Source organism: Magnolia sinica, chromosome 19, assembly GCF_029962835.1.
Source record: "Magnolia sinica isolate HGM2019 chromosome 19, MsV1, whole genome shotgun sequence".
NCBI lineage: Eukaryota > Viridiplantae > Streptophyta > Magnoliopsida > Magnoliales > Magnoliaceae > Magnolia > Magnolia sinica.
The window spans coordinates 8,024,078-8,033,110 of record NC_080591.1 but is presented as its reverse complement, the minus strand read 5'-3'; positions in this window follow the sequence as shown (position 1 = coordinate 8,033,110).

The following is a 9,033-nucleotide window of genomic DNA, read 5'->3' as shown; positions in this document are numbered from 1 at the left end:
TACGTGAACGGATGCCCTGTATTCAAACACTCTAAGATGATTGTACGATGGATCTTGTACAGTCCACACCTTCTTAGGTACTTCTCGATTTAACGAGGCTGATGGAAACCTGTTTATCAAATACATTATCGTGTGCATTGCTTCTCCCCAGAACGTCTTGGGCAACTTTGCATGGGATAACATACATCTGATTCTCTCTACAATGGTGCCTCACATCTCTGAGAACCAATGTGCAGCCCACATCGGTCTTCACACAAATATCACCGACTCTTACGATCTTCGATACGCTAGAATTTTCCATTTTCACGGTCCCAAAGTCACATGACTTGTAGCTTGTGAAGAAATCCCTGCATGGAGTCACATGAAATGAGGCTCCCGAGTCTATCACCCAGTCGGTGTCCTGACTCGTAGCCATGAGACAAACATCATGATATGTTAAAAGAATAACTACAATGTCGCCATCTGAAGCGACTGCAATGGAGTCTGATTCATCTTCATTCTCCTTTCCTTTTCCTTTCTTGTCATTCTTCTTCTTATAACATTCATACTTATAGTGGTCATTCTTACCACAATTTCAGCGTTCAACATCCTTCTTGGTACTCCACTTGCCTCTTGATTTATCTCGGGCCTTCCCACCCTTTCTGTTCTTTCCTCTCCCTCGAGCTTATGTCACAAAGACCTCTTTTTAAGCAAACCCCTGAGACTTCCTCCTTGTCTCCTTATTAAAGAGACAACTAGTTACCTGTTTCATGGACACCTTTCTGTTTAGTGTGGAGTTACTTAGAGACACCACCAATGTCTCCCAACTGTTAGGCAATGAGCTAAGTAATAGTAAAGCCTGTAGTTCATCGTATAGGACCATCTTTATAGTAGAGAGTTGGTTCAATATGTTGCTGACCTCATTCATGTGTTCAGTCATAGAACCACCATATATGAACTTGAGATTCACAAGTCGTCTTATCAGAAAAATCTTATTGGTGGTTGTCTTCCTTTCATACAACCCTTACAATTTCAGCCATAGGCTAGAGGCTAAGGTCTCCGTAAACACATGCTAGAATACGGAATCATCCAGCCATTGTTTGATAAACCCCACCGCCTTCCGGTTCAACTTCTTCTAATCATCATCTGACATGTCCTTTGACTTTACTGATATGCCTAGAATTGTAGCATACAAGTCCTTACAATAAAGCAAGTCCTCCATCTCACCCTTCCATATGGTCCAGTTAGAACCATTGAGACTGATCATCTTTGACGAGCCACCACCTTCCATAATTTAGAACTAATCCCACTTCGTTCAACCAACCTGAACGCTTTGATAACACTTTATTGGGAGCGTTGCACAAAAACCTTAGGATCTCGCCTTCCAAAAACACTAAAATTATGGGATATAATAAAGCAATGAAATTAATCAAAGCACAAACCACACGACACAAGAGATTTTACATGAAAAACCCTCGAAGAGGTAAAAAACCACGAGACCTAGTCCAAAGCAACAATTCACTATGAAGTAAAATATTACAACCGATCACAAGCACACACCGCTTGGATCAAACCTTCTTCACACACGCAAGAATGGATGAACAATAAGAGAATAATGAAAACTGAGAGATCTCACCGATCATGAGGACGTAGAAGTGTCGAAATGTCGACTGCGCAGTACATCACCTCTATAAGAAGAATCCTCCCTTCCACAAGCTTCCTCTCTCTCTTTTCTCTCTCTCTCACCTTGGACGTGAAATAGAAAGCCTTAACATACCCTAGAATAGCCCTAGGAACCCCTATTAGTAGTGTAGGCAACTCCCTTTCCGCACATCTGCGAAACTGCCTCAAATTTACGCAGTCCGCACAAGATCCGCGCAGAATCTATGTAACCCTCGACTAGTCGAGCCAGGTCCTCGACTGGTCGAGCGGACCCTCGATTGGTCGAGGCTAAAAATAAAGCTTGCTAGACTTTGAGTCGAGCAGCTCCCTTCGATCGGTCGAGCAGCCCACTCGACCGGTCGAGCAGTGCGGTGAAAGACATTCATTTTACAACCGGATGCACTACCTCTCCTCTAAACTGAGGAGGAAAACCCCATCAATATGAACAAATGACGTGAATAAAACACACGTATCATGGTGGGACTCTCGTATCTTTTTTGGTGCCAACCAATACCAAGCTGGTACTTAAGGGATCAGTACCATATCCAAAGCCCCTTATGTGTGGGTTTTATCATTCCCTATCATTTCAGGATACAACCCTAAAAGTAAGGCAGATACAGGACTGAAGTGGACCGCCATTATAGAGGCATCACTGATGATGACACCCACCTTTGAAACCTTTCCACTTGAGCCTTGGAACTGCCTCATTTTTGGTCTTGTACCGTAAAATGATATGGAAAAATAGATGAACGGTGTGGATAAAACTCATACATTAAGATGGCCCCTCAGAGCTTCTTTACGTTAATGGCTAGGGATGGGAGGGGCAGTACCAAAATCCACTCGCTCAGTTGCCATCCCAAAATCACATTAAGCAAATTAATAATCGTTAGCTTTGATTCATCCACACTCATTTGTGGACGGGAATAGTCTACAACAGCGTGCAAAACACGCAAGCTGTGGGGCCTACCATATGGTATATGTGAAACCCACTCCACCCATCAGCCGAGAACCCTTATTCGCAGTGCATAAAAAAATCGGCCGGACAAAAACTTATATGGGCCACACCAATGGAAATATGTAAAATTGTGCATTGAACCTGCAAGTTCACGTGCTATGGTCCATCTGGGTTTTGGATCAGGCTTTTATTTTCCCTTCATTCTTATGAGCCATACATGATGGACGACTTTGATGAAAAATTCACACCATGAAGCCCCTCTACAAGCGTGGGCACCCCATCCCCATTGTTGCCGTTGGTGTGGTCCACTTAAGTTGTCTATCTATCTGATTTTTGTACTCGGGGCCTACCATGGAGGAGGGCACGTAATGGACGGAGTAGATGTGCCGTAGCTGAGATGCAGGGTCCACAGAGCTTGAGTGTCTTGCGCCCTGCCTAAACTGGTGTTTGCAGTGTTTGTTGAACAAGTTCCTTGGATAGTTTTAACTGTCCAGCCAATATCCATCAATCCATGGTTGCCAATCTAGATCTGTACACAAGTTGAGTTTGCTAGGTCAGCTTGCTTGACTCGACTCGGAAAAGCTAGACTCACATCGGCTCAAAATTGGATTCGAACCGTGTTGAGCTGGTTTTTGGAGCTCGAAAAAATTTCGAGCCGAGAGCTTGCCCGAGCTCGACTCAACTCGGATTGAAGCTCAACTTGAATCAACTCAGATCAAATCAGCTTGGTGACCCGATTATTTTGCTATTGACGTTGCTCACCAAGTGTTTGATAAAATGACTCAATGAAGTGTTGTTTCAGTTGCATACGTTCTCTATGCGACCGGTTGGTGGCGAGAAAGGAATGGATACGAATCAAATCACTACAAAAAATAAAAAATTTACATTATAAAACCACCCCCATATCTTGATTTTGATGTCATTCATTGCGTGTTTGATGAAATACCTTTAAATTGCTATTATTATTTTGCATTATGTGAAAATTGAAAATGCACTCTATATGTTTGAGAAAATGTCGCACCAGTTCGAACTCATCTTGAACCGGCTCGAGCTGCTTACCGAACCGAGCCGAGCTGGCCAGTCAAGCTCAAGGACCGAGCCAAGCCGAGTTCGAACTGGGATTAGCTACTGGTCAAGCCGAGTTGAGCTGTGCCAAGCTCGACTCGTGTACAACTCTAATTGTGATTGCATGAGGACCCTGAGTGTTACTGGGCTACAACCCTAGAACTAGCATGTGGGTGAGACCCTGACCGTAGGGCCAACCTTGATGTATTCGTTGTATATCTAAACCATCCATATGTTTTTCTAGATTATTTTAGGATATGATCAGAAATGGGGAAGATAAAAAATTTTGGCCACATAACAGGAAACAATGGTCATTGAACTCCCACCATTAAAAACTTTATAGAGTCCACCGTAATGTTTATTGACCATCCAACCTGTTGATAAGGTCATACAAACCTAGATGAAATAAAAAATAAATAAATATCAACTTGATCCAAAACTTTCGAGCCCACAAAATGTTTTTAATGGTCATAACCACATTTTCATATGTTGTGGCCGGCCTAGAATTTGTACATGCATCATTTTAAGACTATGGCCTAAAATAAGACAGATGTACGGTATGCAAATACAATGCATGCATTGAGGTGAGCCCTTATGGTTAGGGCCCTTGCCATCCCAACCACAATATATCAGGATTTGATTGAACAACGTACCTCACTACACAATGCATGTTTGAAAGTTGTTCATGCAAGTACTCCACCTAACACCATCTCACACTGGCACACATGGCCAATCAAATCCCACCAAGTTGGATCACCACACACAACGGTGGTGGCAGAGTCACCATGGAATCCACATCCCAAATAATCTAAAATTTCAGTTAACGGTACATCTTAGTTGGAACCAATTATTCAAACGGTTTAATTTGAAATATTTAGTAATTTCTAAGTGCCTTCTTATCATCCATCACATCTAGAGGGCCCTACCTTGGCCCATAATCTCAAAATCATTCCTTGGACAATCTAAACCGTCTATTGGATGAGTTTTGCCAACTTTCTTGTCCAGAGCCCTGATCTTCCAAGTTGGCATTCTTCATTCTCATGCTAATTTATATCGCCAGGCCAAGCGGGCCTTCCGACCTAGTTGTGAATAGCACATGGCCCAGCATTTTATATTAATCCGATTAAAACGATTTAAATACGAAGGCGTATAAATAGACAATAAGACCATTTTTAGTCTCATTGTCGGTTGTTCCTTTCCTTATATGTATTGATTTTGACTATCCAAGTATGATTATTTTGTGGATTACATGGCCTTTCTTAATAATGCGTGGATCCAGTTCACTCCCACATAGAATCAAGAATCTTTAATTTGGAGGGAAAAAATAAAAAATTTAATAATAGACATGATCGGATGTTCCCCTGTCACTATCTTTGAGGTAATATTTGTCAAATGCCTGTAATAAAAGGACGCGGATTTCCTGCTAAAGCCTTTTGCAGGAAGTTCCTGCGCATGGATGCTGGTTGGGGTCCACCGTAATGTATGTGATAAATCCATTCCGTCCATCCGTTTTGAGAGATTAATTTAGACGTAATATCGAAAATGAGATGGATGAAAAACTCAAGTGGGTCACACGAGTGGGAAATTTGGGGAAAGAAATTCCTACCATTGAAACCTACCTAGGCTTCACCTTGATGTTTATATGTTATCCAAACCGTTTATAAGGTCATTCCTGATGGAATGAAGTGAAAACACTAAAAATCTAGCCTGTTACAAAACTTTTATGGTCATAAGAATGCTTCAACGGTTCTTACTGAATTCCCACTCTTTTCTCTCGTGTGGCCACTTGAGTGTAGTATACACCTAATTTTCTGTTTCGCTTCCTAATTTGATCTCTCAAAAAGGATGGACGGAATGGATTTATCACATACAGTGCAGTGGACCCCACCCAGCATGCAGGAACTTCCCACGAAAGGCTTTTGCAGGAAATCCGCGTCCATAATAAAATGGGTTCATAAGATATTACAAGTCCAACCGTCCGGATTGAATATATTGGAATCCGTTACTGTTTTTATTTTTCATCCCCCAAGAGATACATCTCCGTGAGCATGTTGAAATGATTTCATTTCCATATACCAATAAACTGACCTGCCAGAAGTATTTATTAGTAAATGAAAACTAATGAAAAGTATACAAAATGTATGAGGTTATATGGATGAAAAGTATACAAAATGTATATGGTTATATGGACTCAAACATTAGGGAGCAGATTGGCTGTTATCCTGGTAACAACTTAGAGGTTGTTACCTTACTCATGTGGCACCCTTTTTTATGTATTTGTTGTCTATCTATGCCATCTGTTTTTTCAGATTATTTTAGGGCATGACCCAAAAATAAAGTAGATCCAAGTTGTTAAGAGGACTATACCATAAGAAACAGTGGTGATTGTCCATTAACAGGCTACTAAAGTTTTTGATCAAGTTGATATTTGTTTTTTTCCCTTTGTCCAGGTTTTTGTGTCCTTATCAACGGTGGGCCCTGTAAAGTTTTTAATGGTAGGGCATTCAATCACCATTGATTCCTATGTTATGGTCCACCTGAGTTTTGCATCTGCTCCATTTTGGGATCATGCCCTAATATGATCAGGCAAAATGGATGGACAATGTGGATGTAGTATATATATGGAAAAATGGATGGACGGCATGGAGGTAGTATACATACATTAATATAGGCCCACTGCAAGGGCTGCATCGTCTTTGGTGAGACAGTGGGCCGCACTGAATCACCTCCCCTTGCCACCAAGTCATGCCATGGAGCGGATTAGGTGTGGCCCTACCTCACCGAAGATGATGTGGCCCTGGCCTCACCCAAGATGGTATAGCCCTTATTGTGGGGCCCACTTGATGCATCTATTATATATCCACTATGTCCATCCATTTTTCAAGATAATTTTAGGACATGACCCCAAAAATGAAGCTGATCCAAATCTAAGATAGACCATATTATAAAAAAAACAATGGCAGTTGAACGCTCCATATTATCCACTAATGTCTATTTTCCATACTAGTAATGTCTATTTTCCATCCGACTTGTTGATAAGGTCACATAAACCACGATTAAGGGAAAAACAAATATCATCTAGATCCAAAACTTTTGTAGCCCACAATAATGGTTTAAAGATAAATCACTATTGTTTCTTAAGGTATGGTCCAGAAGAGATTTGGATCAGCTTTGTTTTGGGGCTCATGCTCAGAAATGATATGACAAAACAAACAAATGACATGGATATAAAATACATGGATCCATGGCAAGGCCTACAAAACAAGAACAACAATCATTTAAAATTATAGACATCAGATAGATATCAAACTCTCTGAACATTTGAGCCGTGCTTGGTAGGCTCAAGTAGGGGCGTACACCGAGTCAAACGGAGTCGAGCTGGCCTCAGCTCGACTTGGCTCCACCACTAGCTAGCCCCATGTCAAACTCAGCTCGGCTTGGTACTCGAGCCTAATTGTCCAGCCCGGCTCAATTCAGTCAGCAGCTTGAGTCAGTTCGAGCCGAGTTCGAGCCAAAATTGAGTCTCTGCAGCATTTTCATAAACACATGCAGCGTACTTTCAATCTCTCACTGTATGTAAAACAACAGTAGCTGTTCACATGTAATTCATCAAACACCTTATAGGCAAGGTCAAAATCAAGGAAAAATGGCATTTGTTTCATATACATACCTTCCTTGCCGCTAACCGACACTTCGTTGAGTCATTTCATCAAACACTTAGTAAGCAATATCAGTATTAGAGTAACCGAGTCATCGAACTAGTTCGATCCAAGTTTGATTCGAGTTGGGGTTCGATCCGAGTCGAGTCGAGCTCGGGCAAGCTCGAACTCAGTTTGAAATTTTTTTCGAGCTCAAAAAATTATTTGGACTCAGCTAGAACTCAACCTCGAACCGAGTTGACTGCTTTTTCGAGTCAAGTCAAGCGAGCTAAACGAGCTAACACAGTTCTTGTACACCCCTAGGCTCAAGCGATGTTTTCGACTGTGTTTTGTAACACATCTGCACTCAAAAGGTGCAACGTCATAAGCAGTCATAACACCCCGAGCTTTGTGGGGCTCACTCTGTTATTTTCATCCGTCCATCAGGTACCTTATCATTTTCATCATGCCTCCAATAAGCTTGATGCAAAACTTAGGTGGGCCACACCGAGGAATGTTGTAAAATCAGACCTAATATCTCTAAACCGACATGGTGTCTGACCCAGCATTTGGAAGGTTTACATGATGTCTGTTGCCATTGGATTGAATACTACCCCCACCAGTGCCTCTTAGAGATGGACGGTCTTATCACAGGTTTTGTCGGCCCTATCATGATGTATATGGTTTGTCCATGTCGTCAGTCCATTTTAAGATCATTCTAGGATATGAGCCAAGAAGGAGACAGATCAAAGTTCAATGGACCACACCATATGAGGCAGTAGGGATTGAAAACTTACCGGTGGAAACTTCTTAAGATTATAGAAGTTTCAAATCAAGCTGATATTTATGTTTTTTGCGTACAGTTGATGTAACATTGTAAATAAGTTGGATGGCAAATAACCATTATAATAGGCATTAGGAAGCGTTCACTGATAGGAATTAAATCCCCACGCTTCAATTTGCATCCTTTTTTAGCTCATGCCTTAAAATGATACGTAAAAATGGATAGATGGTACGAATAAAACATGTACATGATGGTGGCCCCATACATCCCCTGACAGAACCTTTCCTCTCTAGCTAGGTCCTAGCAGGAGTAATACCCAATCTGCACTGTTCCCATCCTATTATTTTCTATTTATTAACTATGGGAGTAATACCCAATCTGCACTCTTCCCGTCCTATTATTTTCTATTTATTAACTATGATATGGCCCATTTAAGTGATGGATGAAGCTAATTTTTGCTCCCATGCTTAATATTGAGGTCCACACCTAATGGACAAGGTGGATTTTATACACCCAACACAATAATCTAAGTCATTTACATGATGGGACATGATGAAGGATATTATGGAAAAAAAATTCTTAGATATGATTAGTTTTTCATGGTGGCGTGCCTTCTGAGGTATGAATTTTTAAAATTTACTCGTTGGTTTTTCCTTAAAAGTGATAAAGTCTAGAATTGTGGGGCCCATATTGGATGTGTATGACATCCAACCGATCAAACACCTAAATTCTATCGCTGCCAAAAAATCAAAGTTCACGTGTTGCTCATCTGATAATTCTATCGATTATATTATTTGTCGGAGTGATCACTATGCTGGGGTGTATATGTGGGATAGATTGCATGTTATATACATATCACGTAGCCCCAAAAATTCTCAACTTCATCACTTTTAAAGGAAAATTTTATACAGGTCAATTTAACAGATTGAATGGTAAGTAAACATTAGGTA